The following is a 25,005-nucleotide window of genomic DNA, read 5'->3' as shown; positions in this document are numbered from 1 at the left end:
TATTTATATCTTTTCTCCAGCATCATGAAACTCAGAATGATATCTGTGTGTGTTATTTCAGCTGTCATCCTCCAGAAGATTGGCCAACAGAGCCAACCTGGAAACATGGTTTATAGCATCTCAGAGGCAGCTTGCTGATAGAGCAATGTAATCGATTCATGTATTTTACAACTGTTTTCTCGAATCTACTCATAATTAAATGCATTGATTCTCCAACAAGATGAAATATATTCTGAATCAGATCAACAAAGTCAAAGCAAATTATTACATTTACATGTTCCCTTTAGAAAATAAAAACTATCTGTAAATTAATATTTTTCTTTTTGAACAGAAAATTTCAACTGTGTGAAATTATCATTTTCAGTTGCAAAGTGTGCTTTGGCAAAATACACTTGTGCCCTTGAATACTACAATCCTCTCTGTAGCTACACATATTATGACCTCTTTTATATTAATGATTACTTAGCCTCCCAGGAGTTTTCAACCAGCACACTGAGGTTCTTTAGATCATACTGCTCCTTGATATTAGCACTCAAAGTCTACAGATACCAAGTTTGTGATGAATGTGAGTATGTGTGGATCTGTGTGTAAGAAAGAGAGAGAGAGAATGTCTTTGAAAATCTGACTTGCCTTTAGGTAACACATTTCTGACTTATTGGCCTTTCCTGTTTCTTTGTGTACTAGTCTGGGAATTTTATGAAGTCAGTATTTTCCTGTACTTCCTGAAACAGCAATGTTTCAGAGCTTCATAAAATACAAATGCCATTGCAACTGAAAAATGGTAAAAATTGGTATATGAGGCAAGGAATTTCAAGTCCCAGTTCAAGTACCTGAGTTTTATCTGCTCAAGGGTATAATGCTGTGAGAGATGGAGGGAATAAGGGGAAAAGAGAGTTTACAACTTTAGGAAAGATTTTGCTTCTTAATGATTCAACTGTGTTTTAGAAATACCACTGCAGGCTTAAGAGAATTAGAAACAGAATTTTTGCAGGCCTAATTTCAGTTACCTTTATAAACATGATTTTTTAATCTACAGCACAGTGCCAGATGTGCTGGATGAAGGGCTACAAAAAAACCACTGCTCTTTCCGTATGGATATTTTTTTGTTTGGCTGGTTGGTTGGTTGGTGGTTTTTTTGTGGTTTTCTTTTGTAAAAGCATCATTTGTTTCTTCCTCACTTCAGAAAATTAGGCTTATGTGATTGTACCATGTGCCAGTCCATCTGTGTATGTGGCAGTCCGCTGATAATCATTTCAAGCTAATTTCAAATACGTTGGGTAGGGAGAAGAGGCCTAAAAAATATAAAGAGCTTGCAAACTTTATAAAAAATTGGTGGCTTGAAAAGGGAGAGAGAAAAATTGAATATCCCTCCAGAAGGAAAGACTTCCATGTGTGAGATCATGAACTCAAAATATATCAGCAAACAATCCACATATGCAACGCAGAGCTAAAGACAGCACGTATGCCTAGACATTGCCTAGACAGTGGCTGTAGGATATGTGGGCACCTAGAGGTACTGCAGAAACTGGAGTTAGTACAGAACATGGCCAAGAAAGTGTCTTGAAAGTGTCACGGAAGAGCTCAGAGTAATTACGAGAAAGAAAATGCAAAAATCTGTAGAAGATCATGTTTCCTTAAATCCCTCGCTCTTGGAAAAACTCAATAGCAATTTGCTAATTTCAGAGGAAGGCTCGATGGAGCATTCAGCCTCTAGTGTCATTCACTGCTTTCTTAACTGAACTAAGTGGGGTTTTTTCCATTGTCTTGAGAAAAAAAAAAAAAAAGGAATGCACCATACTAAGTCTCATGAAGTCCATTATATAAGAATAGATTCACCAGTCATTACTCACATTATCCTTTGCATGGAGCTGTGAAATTTCCTTCCCCTAGCAATGCCTGTGCAATCAGGGACACAAGAAAGCACAAGAAGTACAGCTCCTCTGAAAGTGAAAAGAACATAAGGAGAGAGATCTGTGCGGGGGAAGAAGGGGTTTACTACTTAATGTGGGATGTAGAACCTGGGTTCAGTTTACACATGACTTTGGACAAGTCAAAAGTCTCTAGGTATCTGCTTCCTTTAGAATGGCAGCTAGTTACACTCTTGCAGTATCTCTGAGGAGCCATGATTAAGATACTTATCCCTAAAATCAGAATAATAGCATTTCTTTCCATTACAGGAATTATGTAAAAAAAACACATTGATGATGATGAAGCAATCAGATATTGCCGTAATCAGTACCTCAAATTGTATTTGGGATGGCTGATGCAGCCACTCCAGAGGCAAGCAACGAAGAACTGTGAAAGCAGTTCTCTCTAAAAAAAAAACAAAATAAAATGTAAAGGTACTGTTTGGTTTCCTGAAGCAGGAGGTGATCTGAATTTCAGTTTCACACATACATGCTTGCAAAGAAAGCCATTATATCCCATTTTCCTGTTGATAAGTGCCTGATTTCCTATGTCCCCTTCTTGTTGCAGTAGAACCTAACTCCAGTTCTCCCAAGCTGTACTGACATTTACACAAAGCACTACCTTTGTGTAATGTGCCCTGCTGGCTTCTACCCGCCCAGAGGCTGGTTCAGAGCTGTGCACACACTGAATGCCTGGCAAGCACACGTGGGCTGGGTGGTCATCTGGCAGGCTAAGGACACATACTTTTGTTATCCCTATAGAATCCTTTTCTCACTGGTATTATCGATACACCTCTCTCTTGTCATGTTTCTGAATTTCTAACCCTCAAGTTGAAATTCAAAAGCTAGTAAGGGAGAGCTGGTAAGCTTTAAGGTCCCTTCCAACTCTAACCATTCTATGATTCTATGATTCTATGAAGAGCAGTTTTTCTACTTGAACAGGTTGCTATGCACAATTAGTTTTATTTTCGCTTATCTTTCAATCATAGTTTTTCTACAGATAGAATACTAAGTAATTCTTCTGCGTAGAGTGAAATATTTACTGCTTTAGCATAATGATGTATTGGTAGAGCAGCACAGGGATGGTATGACAGCAGGAATGCCATGGGATGCAGTGTAGAGGAGTACGGGCATAGGGATGGTAAGAAAGAGGCCGCAGGGCAGCACTGGAGACCTCAGGGATGTAGGCAATTCATCAATGGTCAGCTGAAGAAATGGACATATGGAGCTGGACAAAACTGGTTTTAGGGGTCACAAAGAGAGTGAAGAAAAAGCGTCTAATATCTAAAACAGTTCACATACAAAATTTGGAAGTAATAGGATGTTGCAGACATTAACAAAGAACAAGTTGCAAATCTGCGTCAGAAAGCAGGAAAACAGCTCAAAGTGAACCCAGAGTGAAGAAGAAACCATGAACATGATAATTCCTTCGCAAAAGGTAAGAAACCCCACCATCAACGTCACTCATCCCAGCACAGAACATGGGACACTGAACCTTTCTGCAATGCCCTGCTCCCTGCCTTCTTTGTGAGAAAGACTGGACCCATTGATCCAGGACCCAGAAGGGCAGTGGATGGGTGTGCACAACAATTTAAAGCATATTATTATTACTGAGTCTTATTTGTAGTAATATTCTTTTATTTTCCTCCTTTTTTCTGCATTACTTAGATATAACAATTCTTTTGATTATTCTGTTGAGATTTCAGTTATGCCAACAATAAATTCTTGGCTTTACTTATAAGGGGTGTTTCTTTTTTGCATTACAAGGTTTTGAATTTAGCAGAATGACAGAAAAACGAGTACAACGATTACATAAACTCTGTTTCTTTACATGCCTGGGTTAGAATTGAAATCCAATTGCATCAACAGAGTAGAATCCACTCTCTTTTATCTTTTTTTTTTTTTTGTCTTGATACAGCTCTCTGCTACTTCAGTCTTTTGTCAAAAATTACAGGAGCTAAGCCTCCCTTTCACAGCATCAGTGCAGATACTTTTACATCAACAATCTAAATAGCAGCACTAATTCAGCAACAGAATAAGAGGCTGGTGAGTTATTGTAATTTATTTATAACTGAATTAAGGGAGATTTACTTCAGAACGTAAGAGAAACTTTCATACAAAAAGAATAGTTGAGATGGGAATAGATTAGATGTAGAGGTTGTAGAAAACCGTTGTAATTTGAGCTTTTTAATTACAAGTTAACCAGGCTACTACAAATGAATAGTTCAAATGGAGTCAAGCCTGAGTCGGGGCAGCAGAATGGAACAGATGGCCTCCTCAATCCTCTTCCAGCTCTATTACCTCAGATAACTCTATATACAATGTATTAACATTTATTTCCTAGTTCATATTTTTCCCTTTGTTGCTGTGTCTCAAACTAAGGCTAGAAGTTTCTTCATTTTGCAGCACAGAATGCAAAAGAACATGCAAAACTACAGCACCAGACACAGGAACTACCTCACTGAGTGAAGCGCAGCAGCTAATGCTTCTGTGAATGCTTAAATCAACTAACTACCCTTGGATGTATAATTTCTTCATTTCATTTCACAAGACCTGATGAACTGTAGAATTTTTATGATTTCTTTCAGACTCTGAGGATCCTCCTTGTAAATGATGACACAGAGAAAGAATTGTCAGGGAGTTTCTTCTGCAGTGCAGGTATGGCTGAAATGCACAAGGGAAGGTTATCTGGATTGTAAGGGTATCTGGTTCAGGAATGTATTTAGTTAATGGCTATTCAGCATAAGAGACAAAGACAACGAACAGAAAAAGCTATAAATCAAAGACAGAGGTAGAGAAACCCTAACAAGCAGCAGATAATCGAGACAATAGTGAAGACCAGAACTCTCCCTGCCTGATGGGCCATTCAGGACCCATCTGTTCAGCCACTGAAAGGGCCAGCTAGCACTTTGTAACCGGTACAAAGAAAAACAACATGATCAAGGGTCTCATAGAAAAGACCATACTTCTTATGGGATATTTGAGGAGGCGAGCCAGTCTGCATGAGACGACTTATGGGGCATTTTGAGGGGATTCCTCAAAGGACAAAGGTAGTGGCAGGGATCAAGGTGGATTGGGGAAGAGCAGGAGGGACTAAAAGGTGGCAGGTCACAGGTAAGCAGGCTGCAGGCGAGTACTGTTGTGTGGCCAAGCCCTGTAACCTGGCCTCTCCATTAAACTCTACTTCTACCTATTTTCTGTGCAAGCATGCTCTCTATTCTGGGTATGCTTGCGTATGTGTGTGCACATGCTCTGCTACTGAACTTCAGGCTGGATCACCCAGAAAATATAGGGTCAGCATCTGGACAGGTGCGAGGACTGAGCAGCTGACAGCATGAATGGAAGAATTCCAGTGATGGATCCAGTATATTTAGAATTTAACTGTACTGGTGAAACAGCAAAAAACAGTCACAAAATGTCTAAGCATCCTATAGGCCTCACATTAGTCTTTTCCTGCACCGAACGTAAGCACAAGTGCAGGCAAAATACAGTATAGAAAGCAACGTGTAGAGAGTTACTAAAATTACGCATAAATCAATAAAATGATGTTATATACTTCAGGTTTATGGCTATAACTTTAGTGTCTCCACAGGCTCTACTTTGATCTGATTAAAAAAGGTTTGACATAATATAAGAAAATACTCAATATATCCTCAGTAAAGCTATGGGAATAGGTTGATGCCTAGACAACTTGACCCACCTGCAGTGCTCACACCAAACACTGAGCCTATCATGGGTGGAAGAGGCGTGACCAATATAAATTCTTAGGGCCTCCTTTTAAAATTGACACTTAAAATGTAGGTTGTGGTTTTCAAACACGAAAACAGGTGACCAGAGGGTAGATAAAGTAGTTGTTTTTATATTTTATTTATAGAACTGATAGCTTCTCTTTGAGAATTTTTTGATGCTATAAATTATATTTCCCTAGTACAACACCCTTTGTTTTCTGTTTTCAAATTTTCAATTTGTCCTAAGGAAAAATCCTAAACACTTTTTCTACAAGTTACACGTTATATTGAAGTTCAGTATTTTGAACTTTACTTTTTTTGTAGACTGAAAAGCCAAACATTTATGTGAGAACAAAGTACTCATCCAGGAACAACAGACTCATACGAACATAAAATGAGTGTTACAAGATATAAGGGTTCCCTCTGCTGGAATTTTATATTATTCCAGTCCTGAGATAAAATCACAAAAGTAGTGTAGTTCACTGTCAAACTGTAGTTCGCAGTCAAATACTGTGTAGTTCAAACTATTTCTGAAGCATGCAAAGAAATTAATACTTCTGCTAGTCTAATTACAGTAATTCTTAAGATTGTCACAATCTGCACTGATACGGAAGACGATAAAATGTATCACAGCCATTTCTCAGGAAAATCTATCAGCTACATTCATGTAACTTTAAGCTATTGTACAGGCATTGAGATTTCAACTTCAGAAAAAGTTATACAAGTCGTAATACTTCTAAGCTACCATTTCCAAGGAATCCATGCACCAAAGGAATGAGCACTGAAGATATGCCAGTCAGAGATTTAGTATTCAGTTTTTCAGGGCGTTATAAAAGCCTATACAGAAAAACTGGCTCAGCTGCAAAGTACATGCACACGCAAGCACACACAGAATGCACTTCAAACTACTCAAAATCTTAATCCCAGATGGATTTTCAACATTATGATGCTAAACATGATAAGGAGTGGCTGAAGGAACTGGGGTTGGAGAAAAGGAGGCTGAGGGGAGACCTTATCGCTCTCTACAACTACCTGAAAGGAGGTATAGAGAGGTGGGGATTGGTCTCTTCTCCAAGTAACAGGCAACAGGACAAGAGGAAATGGCTTCAAGTTGCGTCACAGGAGATTTAGATTGGATATAAAGAAAAAATTCTTCACCGAAAGGGTTATCAAACATTGGAACAGATTGCCCAGGGAAGTGGTTGAATCACCATTCCTGGAGGTATTTAAAAGATGTGTAGACATGGTGCTTAGGGACACGGTTTAGTGATGGTTTTGGCAGTTGATGGTTAGACTCATTGATCTTAAAGGTCCCTTCCAACCTAGATGATTCTATGATTCTATAAACCAAACAGTTCTGACAATAAAATGTAAGAAACTTAGGAAAATATTAAATGGTCAAATAGCAATCATAACTAGAACACAGATGCATAAGCACATGCAATCTTCAGAAAAAATATAAAATAAGCAAAGTAAGGTAATATGGGTAAAGCCAATCTGTGTCAAAATTATTTTCTAAGCAGAATCATAAAAGAGATTCTCTTGGCATAGTGCTACACGCTGGATTGAAAATACGAACAGAGGGGCTATCCTGCCCATAATGCTACAAAATAGAGCAGTTCTGCTGGGAATTATATCACAATGGGAGGCAAGAAGACATAATAGAAAAAATAAACAAAAGTAGTCAAGTAAATAAGATTATTCATACATAATAAGTTAGTTTATGGAATTAGCCAAACTATGGACTTCAGAGGCCTGAAGGTGGATATATCTTGTAGTTTCTGGTAATGGTCTGGAACACACTCGCAACAGATCCAGAAAAGCTGAGAGACGCCCAACTGCTGTAGCATATGCTGTCCACTGTCTAAGAGTAACACAGGGACAGCACAGAACTGACTGACTCCCTGTAGTGAGGGTCCATTGCTAGCACTGACAAGTACCTTTAAGTACACACTGAATAAAAAAAATGAAAAAATATGCACTTGAAGCAAAGAATCAAAAGGAAATCTTTAAACTGTTCTGAGTTCTTCCAGATAGTCGTACTTCCTGAGGTGCTTCTCCACAAAAACCTACTGATCTAGAGCAGGTCATATATATTCTGTCTGAACTTTCGCTGTAATAGAAACATCAGATTTCACCTGCATGTTTCAAGATACTAGGCTGAGGTTTTCCTTTTGTACATACGGCTCATTCTATGTACGAACAGCAGACTGAGTTTCATTTTCCTCATTTTATTGTGTAATTTCAGAGATAACTTGTTCTCCTTTAGAAACAATTTGTGTTTTCTGTGTAGTGTAAGAAGCATAATGAAATATCTTACAAGGTCTCATTTCCTGTTGGATGTTGAATGTTTTATTCATTTCAGCTTGCACAGTTTATGCAAGAGAGACAAAGTGGAAAGAAGAGATGAACAGAAAACCTGCTGGATGCAAATGAAAAGCCCTCACTTAAGATCTGGACTTAACATCGCAATTCAGTACCACTTTGATGTCTTTTTACGGAGTTGTTAACTTCACATCAACCTGTTACCAACAGAGTTTTGTAGTGGTTACGTATGTGATTTTACAGCTATGTAGGACAGGGTTGGTATGTCTTCCTAGACAGAGAAAGAAAATTTTCACATCTTGGCCTTTTAGGGTTAAAAATATCAAGTAAAAGAAGAAGACATGCTCTGACACAACAAACCATCACTCACATGGGGCTTGCTAAGGTCCCTGCACCAACAGGGCAAATGAATGCAGTTTTCAGGCATGCTGGAACCTCGGTTGGCTTTTAATGCTGTTTTGGCTTCTGTCAATGCATTTTCTTCAAATGGGAAAAGGAATACAGAAACAGGAAGGGAAACGGTGTTGCCTCATGCCAGCACAGATTCACTTCTTGTTCCAATGCGGTTAGGGCATGCACTAAGAGGTAATAGCAAGTAATTACACTGAGATGTCTGAACACAGCCTAAGAGAAACAAGAGTACAAGTTCCATGGAAAATTTATCCACTTGAACTATAGAATAGGCCTTGTAATAACTAAAGCTTTTGCTTGTAAAATCAGTCTTGCAGTCCTAGTTAATTTGAGGACCTTTACTGAAACACATGAGATGTTACTATGTTTTTAATTAATTAAATATAAGAATATCCCAACATGGTGAGATTCAAGCCCTAATTCACTAGATCCAAATATAAAAGACAATTATTTCCTGACTAAAACTACTGTGCAATCGCCTGGAATGCATATTACACCTTTAACATATTCAGAGAAGGGAATAACACTCAGAGTAAATATTGGGAGCTGCAAGATGAGACAAGTATGAAGTTTAATCATCAGGAATGTTTTTTTGAGCCTTTGTAGTTGAATTCCCATTTATCTAGAGCACTCAAATGGCAAAAAGCACAATGACCACGTGATAGGTTCTGATTCTGGCTAGTTGCGTTAAAGTTGAATGTTTGATCTCTCCCTGATTACACTGTTGGGCTTGCAGATTCGCAAACCTTTGACTAAAAAATGTTTCTCCATGCTTTTGTGACTCATACAACTAATTTTAATATCTTAGCAAGGGTTTTGACATGGTCTTGCAAAGCATCCTAATAGTGAAATTGCTGAAATACAGTTTCAATACACGAGCTATAAGAGTGGAAAATTGTCTGGACAGGCTCAAAGGGTTGAAATCAACAGCACAAAGGCAACCGATACTGAGTTCCAACAGCGCTCCTCAGGAATCTATGCTGGGGCCAGTACTTTTAACATCTTTTTTAATGACCTAAACAATGGAAGTGAATATACTCCCTGCAGTTTTGTAGAAAATATCAAACTGGGAGGAAGGGGCCTGTACACTGGAGGGTGGAGGAATTTCACCCAGAGCAATTTCAACAGATTAGAGATATAGACAGATCTCCTCAAGTTCATCAAAGGTAAATGGAAAGTCCTGGACTTTGGATGGAATAACCCCACTAAACTGCAGACGCTGAGTGCTACCGGCTAGAAAACAGCTTTCTATGGCCATGAAAATGAATCAACACTGCACCCTTGCAGTAGAAGAAGACATACTGGAATATATTAGCAAGAGCTGGCGAGCAGGTCCAAGGAAATGATTATTCTCTTCTATTGAGCCCTTGTGCAAGCTCTCCTGGTATACTTTGTCTAGCTTTGAGCTTCCCAGCACAAAAAAGATATTGTCATACTGGAGCAAATTCAGAAAAGGGTCACCAAGATGATTAGGGGCCTGGAGCACAAGCTATGTGAGTAGAGGCTGAGAAAACTGGGCTTTCAGGCTGAGAGCCTGAAAGAAAGAAATGTAAGGGGAGATCTACAGCTACTTAAAGAGAGGATATGGAGAAGATATAGTCAGATTCCACTTAGAGGATAGGAAAATTGGCAAAGGACACATATTGCAATAAAAGAAATTCTGACTAATTATAAAAATAAACAAAACAACAAACTTTCCCAATGAGGGTAATTAAAAATTGAAAAGGGGTGCCCAGAGAGGTTGTATCTCTTCATACTGGAGATATTCAAAACTCAGCTGGACACCTGTGTGAAAGCTGCCCTAAGGCTGGCCCTACTTTGAGCAGGGAGTTAGACCAGATGACCTCGCGATATTTTCCCACCTATTTTATTATATTAAGAAAATAGATTTCTCTATAGGCTAACTTATTCCATCTGTTCCGGGATGAAGTGATTTACCCTAAACCCCATTGCCTAGAGAAGAAGCACCAAAAACTACTTATATAACTGATAACTTGTAAACAGTAACTATTACACAAAATAAATCAATCCTTCATATACTTTCTTGTTTACAAAATTCATTTTAGATATACAAATTCACAGCTAAGAAAAATCACAAGGTATACTCCTTAGTCTATATACCAGAAACTATAAATGTGTTACAGAACCACTCAACAATGATTGCTTTCAACACTTAAGCTTTTGACTAGATCCATTAGGAGATGGCTTTGTCTAAAAACCTCAAACACTTGACAGCTGAGATTGATCAAAGAAAACTACGATGATCAATTTGAGAATAACAGATCTATTTTAACTGTTAAGGTGATCTTTTTTTGGAGCAACTGAATAAGATACTTTAAGCAGCCTGATCATCATCAGTTTGGATCCTAGCCCAAAGCACCAATTTTAGCTGTTAGACATCTAAGCCTGAGCTACTAATTGTAGATTCCTTTTACATCAATAAACAAATAAACATTTCAAGACATCAGTCCTCAAAGACTGTCTAAGTGCCAATAAATCACATTCTGGAATTGTCTATTTACCTTCATTGATTGTTAAAGAAACCTTAGATGACAAGCTCAGATGAAGCGGTATTAGTGTTTTGGGTCAGGAGCATGTTTCTAAAACTAATCTCCTAATCGTAAATGGGGACAATGCTTTCATCTGCATCACAAAGTCACCTTACAGCATGTGAAATGAACTCCTTTGAGAAGAAAGTAAACCATACAATATATATAATAAAAGCAAATAACTCCACTTATTAAAGATGTACCTAGTTTTGCCAGGTGACGTTATTAGTTTAACCTCGTATGACATAATTTAAAAATGTATTTTGTGCTACTTTTAGTATCCAGTGGAAAGTATACACAGCAATGGTGCTAGCCATTGTAAGGGTTTTTCTGTCAAACCACATAGGACAGTAAGAAGGCTATGCAAGTCCTGTGCCTTAGCAAAGGAAAACCTGAATGACTTATTTTTCAACTCAAGTTATACACCAGGAATATGAAGAACAGCCATCAATTGCAATTTGCAAGATCAACAAGTGACAAACACGTCAGTCCTACATGAAGACACCATTTTGGAATGCCGCCTTGAAACCAGGTTTGAGATGATCAGCAGAAATTACAAGTACCTTGTAATGCCACACCTTGCCACTCTTCCAAATGTATAGCTTTTCCTAAAGTATTCAAAGATATTCTCTGGGGTCTTGAATCTCTCACAGACCAAATCAAACAGCTGGCCTAAGGGTTACAAGGCTTTCTTTCAGGCTACAAAGCCCCGTCCTTCCTTTTGAACTTAACATATTGCAAGGGAATGGCCAGGGGTACTCTGGAAGGAAAGGAAAGCAAATGTGTCAGACTTTACCCCAATGTAGAGTCATCAAATGTGAAGTAGCTGTGAAACTCCCCAAGTCTCACTGTTAAGTCATGATCAGAGAAGTTCCACTTAATGCCAGGAAACCCATTAATGGAATTAAGTGAATTAAAAAAAAAAAAAATCAACCCAGTCTGGAATTGGCAGGAATGCAGCATACAAACAATTGTCCATTTCAAGAAATGCAACTATAAAACAAAACAAAAACTGAGCTGGGCATTAAAAAGTTTCTGCAATTTATTGTAAAGGGATAACTTTGTAGGAAGGGTGGAGAGTAAATCTGTAGGAAGGGTGGAGAGTGTTCTCCAGCCACTGGTTAGAGTAAAGTGAAACCATTCAGTGTTACTCTGAACAACAAAAATGAAAGTTAGGAATTGAACATTATGATTTTGCACAGTGAAAAATAAAGTCCATTAGGCAACTGGAACAATCTAAAGCATAAGAAATTAGAAAGTTTGCTATACAAAATGTTTTAGCTATGTATATATAGGCAGATTGCATATAACTATCCATGTCACACTACTGCGACTCCTTTCAAAGTCCACAGTAAAGATGACTAAACATTTATTACACAGACATAACTTTTTCTGCTCAGAATTAAGGTTTTATTTTAAAAACTGGTAGCTTTTTCAACCTTGTTTATTGGTCTTCTTACCAGTATTATCAGGCTGTATTTTTCAACAAGTTATGACTTAACAATTTTTTTAAGATCTCATTTTGCTCTGTAGTTCAAAAAAACCAATCACTATAAAAGTTTGGTTTAAAAAATTATAACAAATGCCATTCTCAAATCTTCTTGCAAACTACTTATTTTTTCTATATATTAAATGAAAAGTGCAACTAATATCTTTATTAGTTTACAATATCTTCCTGAATTCTGATAACAGCAAGAACGAAAATAAACGCATCTCATTTTATCTTCGATTAAGATATATGTAAATCAACCACTTTATGCTTCTTTGAAGATTCTGGGATTTGGGGAAAATTGTATTTGCAGTAAACTATAAAAATCATAAAGCTTTAAAAACACCAAATAATTAAATGCTACTTCAAATACCTCTTCTAAAAAACATGAAAGACTTTGTGCTAAAAATTTAAACTCATTCAAATTACATTTGTTATGTATTTTCTGTTCAGAAATAAAAGTTTCATACTTTTAAGTTTCTAGGTTGTGTGAAAAGTCACGTATAGATTTCTAAGGGCAGACTTTATAAAATGCCTTTGTAATAATGGTGCATTTTCCCCTAAGTACCCTGTTTAAAAGAAGAAAAAAAAAGATGATGACACCTCAACTTGTAATTGCTACTACAAGTCAAGACAGAGCTCCTACTGACAATCAAAAATATTAAGTAGACTATACATTATCTTCTAAATGTCCATTTCTGGGAACTGAAAATAAACTGGCTTTATTCTCTCCACATTTGTTACCTCCACTTCCCATTCATTTTGCACCGAAGTTATGCTTTCCTAAGGTACAATGACTGCAAGGAAACAGAAACTGCAGAGTGCTTAATACATGTAGAAGTTTAAAAAGTAACTTCTATAATTTTTCCATCTGCAAATGATCAACATTCATGTTTAAGAAAATCTCATTAATTTAATTCAATCTTGTTATACAATCAATAGGCAGAGGTAGTCCAAAACCCTCTACTAACAGCTCCCAAACTACACTGGTTCACTTACCACATTATGAAAAATTTATCATACTCATGTGCTTTCCTTGAGCACATCATTTCTTAATTCAGGTATAACTGCACAACTGCCATAAAGCTAAAATATTTTGTTACAAATGAGGCTGGCACTTCTCTGGATTATGAGGCTGCACTATGTTAAGCAGAGGAGAATTCTGACCTTAGGCCTCCTACATTCAGGTTTATTACTGGGCTTTACCTAAATATGAGTTATTTGCTATGAATTTTTAAAGATATGAGTCCTCCTAGGTTTTTCCAGAAAACAAAATGAAGGTGCTTAGTCTCTGGAGACTTTCGATTACACTGTATGGCTGCAAAAATGAGGTATTTGGTTTTTACCACACATTCATCTAGTTTGTCAAAACTACAGATAAGAAGGGAAAACAGAAGGAGACATTGTAACAGAAACCATTTCAGATGTGCCCATACTCTTCTGCTATATATTTAGAGACCAAAAAACCCTGATTTCTGGAGATGTACTTGAGAACTGAGGACATCAAATTTTCACTGGAAAAAGCTTTTCCTTTTACATTGTATTATCCATTCTTCCTGGTTGCCCCCCTTTTTTAATCCTCAAGCTTTTCCATGCAATAATTAGTAATTAACCACCAGTTTCTAAAAGGCTGAAAGTCCCCTGGACATTTCTAGTTTCATTCACTGTTTAAATGTCAGAAGTCATGTAATAAAATTTTCCTGCAGGTGGGTGGAATCTTGTGAATAATGGATTTTTTTCAAGTTATAGGTTAATGCACATTGACCAGCTATTACAGGGTACATTACATATATATTTGGAGGGGGAATAAAAGGTAGCTATAACAGTAGGCAGCAATGTCTACTGTTTTAGAGGATTATAATTATTATTATTATATATATATTTTAAAGGATTATCTTGGAACAATTCCAAAAAGAATTGAATTAATCTTGGTTTCATGCATTGTATACTTATGTTCAAAACATCAATTCTGAAAGCCTTAGAGATGCCTCAATTTAACAGAACCTCAGCTTTTTGCCATTCATTTATTCTATCGATTTAATAATATTGTCCCGTACTCTACTGAGTCTGTCCAGCATCTGTCTCACGTTTAAGCATGACATGAACCCAGTGTCTGAAACTCTCAAGGGAGGCAATCTAATACTTTGTGAAGACAAAATGGATCAGCTCTATTTTGGGAAGACAAAATGGACTGGCTCTCTAGAGAAGTCAATGAAGTTTGCTTTTAAAGCATATCTGGGGAAGAACAGTAGCGCCTCTTCCCCTTTGCATGCTAATAAATGGAACGCTATATGTCTCTCACATTGCCTGTAACTGCCTTAGTAAGCAGTCAGGGCAGGCACAAGACTTAACTAAATGAAACAGTTAATACAGGCTGGATGGTTATTATGTTCATCCCTAGTCAGTACAGCCTTCCTTAATCACCAGGTTATAGTTCATTCTAAACTGAGGGACATCAGCCATGTTTCTGGCTGTCCCTCTGCATGCATACATTTCTTTGGAATAGAGATATCAATTTAACATAATGGTTAGCATTCCTACTTGGATGAGGGTGAAGTTCTGTTATAGCATCTCCAACAGTTAAATTGGCATCAAGTTCTCTGAGCGTCCCTACTGTCTAACTATCACAGGTGCTGGGTTGATCTCTACAGGCAAACGGTTAGCAACATTCTAGCATTCGGCAAAGGGAGCTCATAAGCAATGCTGATAGCCCACTCTGTGGAAGACTCTGCCTTAAGTCTTCTAAATCCATCAACTCACATCCCACAGTCATATGTGAGGACTTAACCCACACCACCTGCCAACCCCCATTGTCCCATGCTCTACATATAACATGCCTCTGCAGGGACTTCACTGCATAGGCACACGGCATCTCATTTATAATAATGCAATCACAATGAATGAGAGATGTCAATTAGTGTGAACATGTCAGTCAGCCAGCCAGCAGACAACACAGAACAAGTTATAAACCTTCACTCTCCTCTCCTCGTGGACGTGGTAGTCTCAGGAGACGTCCAAGATCACCACCAGCACTCACCAACAGAATAGAAGTGTACTGATGACCAGTGAGAGAAGATGAAAAAGACAAATGATACTTGCCTATGTAGGCCCTTTATGTTTGTAACCTACACTGTAAAGCAAAATAATTTTTCTTTCCCAACAATTTTCCCTTGTATCCAATCACAGAATCATAGAATAATTGAGGTTGAAGGGGAACTCTGGACGTCACCTGGTCCAAACTCCTGCTCAAGCAGCACCACCTAGAGCCAGATGCCCAGGACCATGTCCAGGTGGCTTTTGAATATCTCCAAAGATGGAGACTCCACAATCTCCCTGGGCAACCTCTGCCAGCACTCAGTCACTGTCACAGTAAAAAAGTGTTTCCTGATGTTCAGAGGGAACCTCCTGTGTTCCAGTTTGTGCCCATTGCCTCTGGTCCTGTCACTGGGCACCACTGAAAAGAGCCCAGCTCCATCCTCTTTGCACCCTCCCTTCAGGTATTTATAGAAATTAGTAAGATCCCCCCCTGAACCACTGCCTTCTCTAAGCTAAACAGTCATAGCTCTCTCAGCCTTTCCTCATAACAGAGATGCTCCAGTCCCTCAATCATCCTAGTGCTCCTTTATTGGACTCTCCCCAGTATGTTCATGTCTCTCACGTACTGGGGAGCCCAGTACTGGACACAGTACTCCCGATGTGGCCTCACCGGTGCTGAGTAGATGGGAAGGTTCACCTCCCTTGACTTGCTGGCAGTACTGCTCCTAATGCAGCCTAGGATACTGTTAGCCTTCTTTGCCACAAGGGCACATGCCTGGCTCATGTTCAATTTGGTGTTCACTAGGACCACCAGGTCCTTTTCTGCAAAGCTGCTTTCCAGATGAGTAGCCTCCAGCATATACTAGTCCACAGGGTTGTTCCTCCCTGGGTGCAGGACTTTGCACTTCCCCTTGCCAAACTTCATGAGATTCGTGTTGGCCCATTTCTGCAGCCTGTTGACGTCCCTTTGGATAGCAGCACAATCCTCTGGCATATCAGTGCTCCTCCCAGGTTAGTGTCATCTGCAAACTTGATGAGGGTACACTCTATCCCATCATCCAGATCATTAATGAAGAAGTTGAACAGGACTGGAGCCAGTCTGGAGTACTCTGCTACTTACTCGCCTACAACTAGATTTTGTGCCACTGATCACCACCTTCTGGGCCTGGCCATTCAGCCAGCTTTCAGTCCTCCTCACTGTCTGCTCATCCAGCCCACACATCCAAAGCTTCTCTATGAGGATATTATGGGAGACAGTATTGAAAGCCTTACGGAAGTTTAGGTAGACAAGATCCCCTGTCCCCCCTGCATATACCAAGGCTTCACAATCCCTCACGTGGATTTTAAAAACTGATTTTTTTCAACTTATATTAACCTTTTATTATTATTATTCTTCAATGAAAAGCATTAGAATTTGCTGTGTGTGTGGGAATCTAAGCTGCACGTGCAAGCAACACCTGTCCTCCAACTGCAGGAATAACAACACAGCTCAGGAAGTAGCAGACACTACCCATCTCAAGGAAGACTGCACATATTTCCTTTTCAGCTTAGTCTCTCAGTGTACCTAGTGTTTCAGATCTGTTTTAAAGCATCTGACTTCTCCAGGTACCATTTCTGGAACCTTTGCACCCAGCTTCGGAGTCCAGACTTCACATTAGGAATCGTGTAAAGATAAAGAACATGACAAGACTTAAGAAGTTTGCAGAAATTTGAAAATTGGTAGAGTTTTTTTATTAATATATTTGCTCCTAGTTTTTCTCCTGTTTCTGTGTTTTATTGGCCTTTCTGCTCTTTTACTAATTCTTCCCCAAAGTAGGAATTTCATCTGCCAAACACAAATCATGAGGTTTTTTGATAAGAATTTACTGGATTTCCACCATTTTTATACTCCCGTAAGGCAGTATAGGTTTTTTATGTATCCTGCCATAAATGTCAGTTATTTATGTTTTCAACACTGAAGTACATAGCTAAATCCATCCATGTTTTAATTGCATTTACCTTTAAGTAAGTGAGAAATTCTATGGATTTTGATGGGAATTAAACAGTTAATTAAATAGGATCTTAATTTTAAATTTTGAATGACAAACCCCAAATGATGACACTCTACTGAACAGCTGAACTGTATAGCTAATCAATAGATTTTCCAAAAACATTTCTGTATTATCTTCTGACAGAAATGAGTTAATTAACAAAAACTAAGTGCTAGCAGGCTTACTTCCATAGACATTTGCATACAAGCAGGGTGAGTTCAAAGTAAGTTTTAAGAAAAGGTGCACGGCTAGACATGGCCATAATTTTCAAAATATTTGATAATTTTTGATATTTTAATTATTAAAAGCATGATTTTCAGAGCCTGGCTAATCAGCCCTTCCAGGAAGCCAAGCATTTTGATAGTGCCTCAGTATGGATGCCAAAATAATGACAACTAAAAGGCTTCCTGTTACAATATTGGTAAAGAGATTATATAAACCACAAACTTCTGCCAAACATGAACTCAGGAATACCTGGCACATAGAGCTGTGCTGTTGCATGAAAAATTGTACACAGAAAGAAAGGAGTGTGAATTCTAAAACAGATGCATAAACTTCAGGAATAGAAAGCAGTGAGTATTAAAAACTATGGAAGGAAGGAAATGATACCAAAAGTGGTAGGGATTAAAAATTCTCAAACGAGATTCATGCCCAACCAGAATGTTTAAGTAATCCAATACTTAGTACAATTATTTTAATTAGGGAGTGACGTGGTTGTGAGGCATCTTTTACTTTACTGCCATTTTCTGGCTTTCAGATCACAATTCAATCTGGCTGAGTTAAAAAATTCTGAAGGATGTTTACTCTAGACCACACCTTACAAAAAAAAAAAATATGAAGAAACTTCTAAAATTGCTGAATCCAGCCTCCAGCTCTGGTACACACTGGATTACATTATACTTTTCATCAACTTATAAGGCTTGTATGTTAATATAAAATATACTTTATCATTATGCCAATTAGAAAATTATTCCAGAATCCAAGAGCTCCAGAGTTTGGAAACTTTCAGAATGACAATCAAGTATCGGCATGTTTATAATGGTCCCTCTGTAGTGGAGTATCTCTCAAAACAGCTGTGCTAAGTGCACCGGAAGACTTGGTGTCATGTTAAAAGGGTGTTAGTTTTGTTTCTGTTTCAGGGCCCTGTCAAGGGCCTTCACTGAAACAGTTCTTTTTCAGAGCCAAGAGTTGTAAGACAGCTCAGTGTCTGCCCATCTCAGATCCTGCTGGAAGCTTTCACTGAGACACCATCGCAAAGCTGTAAAGATAAATGATTTCCTGTTTCAGAGCCCTGCTAAGGGCCTTCACTGAAACAGTTCAACGTTTGCCTGTTTCAGCGCCCTGCAAAGCACTTTCAGTGATACAGATCTGCAAAGTTGAAAAGATAAAATGATTTATTGAAGTGACAGATCTAACATGTTCAGAATTGCCACTGATAAATGTGCTAGCTGCAATAGTACTAATATAATACCATAATGCTAGAAAAATAGATGAATAAATGAATAAATGGTATCCCAGGTGTTCTTCACCAAAAGGTAAAGGCACAATGCTTACCAAGAAGACAACCCTGTCTTGGTAGAGGAAGAGGAGCACAGTCCATTGACTGTCTCTTCTAGGTCTCAAGTTTCTCCTCCCTCGGAGAGATGTGTCTCCTGATACTCTCCTCAATATCCCTTATATCCTAACCTTATGAGACCTCCTCCCTGGCATGACATTGTAGCATGATTTGGGTGAAGATTCGGGTGCTATAGTCATATATCTTTAGCATGTTCTTCTTTTAGCTTATTATCATACTTAGGGGTGTCAATTTTAATATTAATTTCATGGATAATTAAGCAAAAGGTCTCACTCCAGGCACTGTGGCTTTCAAGATTCTGCGCTGAAGCCATTTATCTGCCTATTCCTGCAATTTCAAGCCAAAACAGGACTGTCCTGCTGCCACAAGACTCCCTCCTTCAGCTGTTTTTCACACCTCTTGTCTCTCCCCCCACAGGAGATAAGGGGACACCAACATTTTTAACCTCTTATGTATCAAATTCCTACACCTGGCCCTAGTGAAATCAGGAAGCCATGAGACTTCTGCTCTATTTCTGTAAATACAGGGAGGTTCCTTCAGCTTCCTACAAATATGAAGGCACCTGACTTGAGATCTAAGGAGTGAGGTCATAGAATCATAGAAAAAAAAAAAAGGATTCTTTTCATAGAATCATAGGATCATTTAGGTTGGAAAAGACCCTTGGGATCATCGAGTCCAACCACCAATCCCACTCTACAAAGTTCTCCCCTACACCATATCCCCCAACACCACATTTAAATGACTCTTTAAGACGAGTCTTAAACACATTCAGGGATGGTGACTCCACCACCTCCCTGGGCAGCCTATTCCAGTGTCTAACCACTCCTTCTGTGAAGAATTTTTTCCCAATGTTCAGCCTAAACCTACCCTGTTGCAGCTTGAACCCATTCCCTCTTGTTCTATCGCTAATTACCTGTGAGAAGAGACCAGCACCAACCTCTCTACAATGTCCTTTCAAGTAGTTGTAGAGAGTGATGAGGTCTCCCCTCAGCCTCCTCTTCCTCAAAATAAACAGTTCCAGCTCCTTCAATCGCTCCTCATAGGATTTATTCTGCAGGCCCTTCACCAGCTTCGTTGCCCTCCTCTGCACTCGCTCCAGCACCTCGATATCTCTCTCGTATTGAGGTGCCCAGAACTGGACACAATACTCAAGGTGTGGCCTCACCAGTGCTGAGTACAGGGGGACAATCACCTCCCTACTTCTGCTGGTCACGCTATTTCTAATACAAGCCAGGATGCCATTGGCTTTCTTGGCCACCTGGGCACACTGCTGGCTCATATTCAGCCGCTTGTCAATTAGAACCCCCAGGTCCTTTTCTGCCGGGCAGCTCTCCAGCCACACTTCCCCATGCCTGTAGTGATGCATGGGATTGTTGTGGCCCAAGTGCAGGACCTGGCACTTGGCCTTGTTGAAGCTCATACCTTTAGCGTTGGCCCATCGATCCAATCTATCCAAGTCTCTCTGTAGAGCCTCCCTATCCTCGTGGAGATCAACACTCCCGCTTAACGTGGTGTCATCTGCAAACTTACTGATGATACACTCTATGTCCTTATCAAGATCATCAATAAAGATGTTAAACAGAAATGGTCCCAACACTGAGCCCTAAGGAACACCACTTGCGACCGGCCACCAGTTGGATTTAACTCCATTGACCACCACTCTTTGGGACCGTCCATCCAGCCAGTGCTTCCAGGTCTTCAGGCCATGTCCATAACCATCACTCTCCATAACCGACCCCTGCCACCTGGTGATTCCACACACTCAGAGCTTGAGTATTCAAACAATACCGTGTTTTCAACACAAATAAAACATTGGCATGCAATCCAAATTAAATCACATTTGCCTTTTCTTCTATACTAAAATGTAGCATGCTGAATCAAGACAATACTTATGGCCAAATAAAATAGAATTAAAACCCCATCATCTTAATGGCAGGTTATTAAACCACCATAGGTCTTCTCAATTCAGCCTCTGTATTCTTATATATCTAATGTCCTAACAGTCACAAAAATATTACAACCTGTTACAAAATTTCATTTAAGTTAAAGTGAGACAATTTATTTAAAAGATATTTTAAGCAATCTGAATTCTTTTCCCATGAAGCAACAGGTACTTATAGCTGTCACAAAATACTAGTATTCTCTGCCCTTCCTGGTAAATATTTTACTTTTAGTGTTTGTCATTCTGAGCTATGACAAATTTGCAGGACATCTACCTTGTGAATACCAAAAAGAAAAACGCATACCATATGAACATGTGCATAGTTTACATCATGCTGCAGCTGTCTTCACTAAGAATGGTACAAGTGGTTAAATTATGATAGGAAAGAGCCTATCCATGTTCACATTGCTGAGTCTCCAGAGAGCTTGCTGTTCCTGGCTATGCTATTATTACAAGCTCTCGCCTAGGTTTTCCTGCTCTACTCTGCAACCACATTCAGGTACCTTTCTGCAGACAGCTAAGCCTTCTGTTAAACTCCTCCAAATAAACAGAATCCTAACTTTCCCTATGGACACTCTTCTAGAGATAAAGTACTAAAGAAAACAGTGATTGCACAAAAGTCACCAAGATAAAAAGTCTGGATATCCAGATCTTCCAAGTTCCATTTTGGTACCTTAAAGATGATTTATAACTTACATTTATACCACACCTAACAAGGGTTAATCATTTCCTCACTATCCGTCTTGAACTAGTGAAAGTACGTTTTTTTGAGAGCTTCGATTCCATTTACAGGACTCTAGTTTGAAATTCTAAGCGGTGAGGTTAGATGTTTAACTTGCAAACTTTTTGGATTACTTTTCCTGATCAACAGGAAATTACTTTATTTCAGGTGTGGCTTTCACTTTCTGCAAATACGCTTCAAGCAGGAAAGTGTGCCTTTCCAAAAAATCTAGTTCACACCCACACGAAAAAAAAGAAAAAAAGGGAGCAGGGTGGAGTGGAAACACCTCTCCCATACACATCGGTCCCAAACAGAACGGGATCTTGGAGCACAAGGATTTCTTGTAGTTATATAGCGATACTGACGGTATTCAATTACCTCACTTCAAGAAAGCTAGCTGCTGTTTCCTCTGGCAAACCAGCAGAAAGGGGCCAAACCACAACAAAAACTTTGGTTCTTACATTCAATAAATATTCTGTGTAATATTTTTCTTAGTTAATTCTTTTACAGGTCTTTGTTTTTTTGTCTGTTTGCAAATGTTTTAATTAGAAACACAGCAGAGAAAGTTTTACAACATCACTGCTGAGCATCTTGTAAAAGAAAGACCACAATAGAAGGAGAAAACATTAAAGGAAAAAAGCTAAAGCATTTCAGATGCCTAGCCCCGGTAAGTCATGGAGTTCCAGTGCACAAAAGGAAGTGACAGCATTATGCTGAAGTGTGAAGCCTAATTTTGAAAGCTAAACAGGGTGGAAAAAATCAAGTGGCAAATTTAAACACAGACATCTGTCAGTCATCTTTCAGATCAAGAAAAGTCTATCCCTCTAACAACAAACAAGTAATATCTATGCTTTTCTCACTAAGACAGTCTAATTTTACAGAGAAATACATTTTAAAGAATCTGGTACTGAAAGATTTGAAGGTTCAAATAAGATTTTTTTTTCAAAATAACCTATTTGAATTCCTATGTCAGACAAATGATTACAAACATCAACAGAGGTAAACTTCAGGCTCACAATCCAGTTATTTCATCAGTCTTCTGAGAAAGAACCCCAACTGGCAATAAAGATAAAGAAGCATCTTTTGAAAACTGTTTTGTTTTAGCTGCAGCCCCACTGCACCTCTTCCTTGAATATTCCCTCCAAAGTGGTCCAGTCAAATTTTATTGCAGGTACAATAAAATTATAGAAAGAATAGATATGATCTAATCATGAGATACTACACAGCGATCATTATGCATCTTCTATTCCACAGTCTTGATCTCTCAAGAAGCCACAATGGGAAAAGGAAGAAATGAGAAGACAAAGATAAGGAGCACAGGCAATTTTCATGCAACTCTTCTACTCCCCCAAAACACTTCTCTAATTTTTTCCTATGGAAAGACCACTGAAGATGTAATATAGAACCTATATTTTCCAATGATGTTCAATCAAAAGCAAACCTAAGACTAAATATTACATGAAAAATTTAGTGTTTAAATTGTCTTGGTCTGAAAGATGACTGACAGGTGTCTGTGTGTGAAAATTTGACACTTCATTTTTTCCACCCTGCTTAGCTTTCAACTGTTTAAAGACATTTACATTAACATACATAACGTGTGCTAGAATCTGAAACTTAACCAGCATGGTTCCCTACGCATGGAGTAATATATATTTAGCACCATCCAGTCTATTTAAAACATTTTATAAATGTGCTCAGTTCAAAGGGAAACTAATATTTTCAATCTTGCAAACCATTTTAGAATTTCAGAACTGTTCCTTTATACGGTTGTTCATGGAAACTGAGCATCCAACTAATAAGCAATTTTCTGTGCTGAATGCTAAGAAACGCACACTGAGGTTAGCACACAACTTCAGTGGTCTAAAATTTCATTGTTGAAATTTAAATTAGTAATCAGTAAATTATCACTTTTCTTATTTTTTCTTAGGCATTGAAAAGTCAACACATCTGAATAGAAATTAATCCCTAAAATTTAGGTCCACATCTGTAGCATCAAGTTAGATAGCCAGGCAGCTCTCACTGAAAGCTGTGATCACACTGAAATGGGCAATCAAGTCCAAAAATGTTCCAACTTCCAGCACCATGCTGTTCCCAATGTCCTCTTTGTCCTGTTACCACTGTTCTCTATTCAATCCTGACATGGCATTATGCTTAGACAGCTGTACCCTGAATTTCACCCTTCCCTAGTGTCTGCATGGATCTTATGGTAAATATTAAAGTCCTGTATCCAGAATCTACTGCTGAAAAGATGTTCATGAAACATCTCCAAGACAAGATAAAATGAGGCCTGTCTTATTACACACACCTAGCTACTTACTCTCAGAAAAATGGCAAAAATTCCCCTTAATTCTAGGTGTTAGGTTTCTTCCTACAGTTCCTGAAGAGTTATGAATGCCACATAGAGAATAGACATCCACTAGCATTAGTAAAGTAAAATTATTCAAGATGAGGAGGTAAATGGACAAACTGACAAAATGCTACAGATGAAAGCTACAAATATGATTTTAATGAGCTTTCCAGAAGTTGTATGTTAGATATCTAAAGACTTCTAAAACTACAAGCCAATCTATCTGAAAAAACCTTTAAAAATCTAGTGCAAAATCCTTTCTGTCCGCAAGTAATGTAGTGCTTAACATTTGGGCACAGAGAAACTTTAGGCAGTAAGATGAAGGGGCTCAGACAGGTATGAAATATCAAGAACAGTACATTTGGTTGTTAGAGCTGCTTTGAGTTTTAATGGAATTTAAAAGCCCCAGGGAGAAAATTTAATGAAAATATAATATTATTAAGGCATTTTCTAATTTGGTAGGGATTAGCTCTCTTGGAAGTTAATTCTCTCCAGTACCTCCAACCTACAGTCAATGAAAAACTTAGGCTGATTATTTCATAGTACTTGGGAAGTAACGTGTAGATGTGTATGTGTATGTGTGTGACATGTATGCATATGTGTGTGCATACGAGTTTGTATTTTACATTTGAAAGTAAATATAATACTTAGAACTAGATGTTCATATAGAATCAGTACAGTTAAGCTTTTTTACTGTTATGTTCAATATTACTTATACAAGTATAAATCACATAATGTTATATGAAATTTTACATTCATAATGCAAAGACAGAAGACAATATTTGTTCATACCAAAAAACAGTTCTATATTTTATCACCTGTATGCGAATATTTACCATCTGTTAACTAAAAAGTGATTTTAAATAAAGTAAAATAAACATCAACATTTTGTTCTACAGACTTCAGCCATCTAGTTTTTATCTCTTTAAATAAAACCTTTAAAA

The sequence above is a fragment of the Rissa tridactyla genome, chromosome 2 (genome assembly GCF_028500815.1).
Source record: "Rissa tridactyla isolate bRisTri1 chromosome 2, bRisTri1.patW.cur.20221130, whole genome shotgun sequence".
Lineage (NCBI taxonomy): Eukaryota > Metazoa > Chordata > Aves > Charadriiformes > Laridae > Rissa > Rissa tridactyla.
This window is presented reverse-complemented; position numbering follows the sequence as displayed.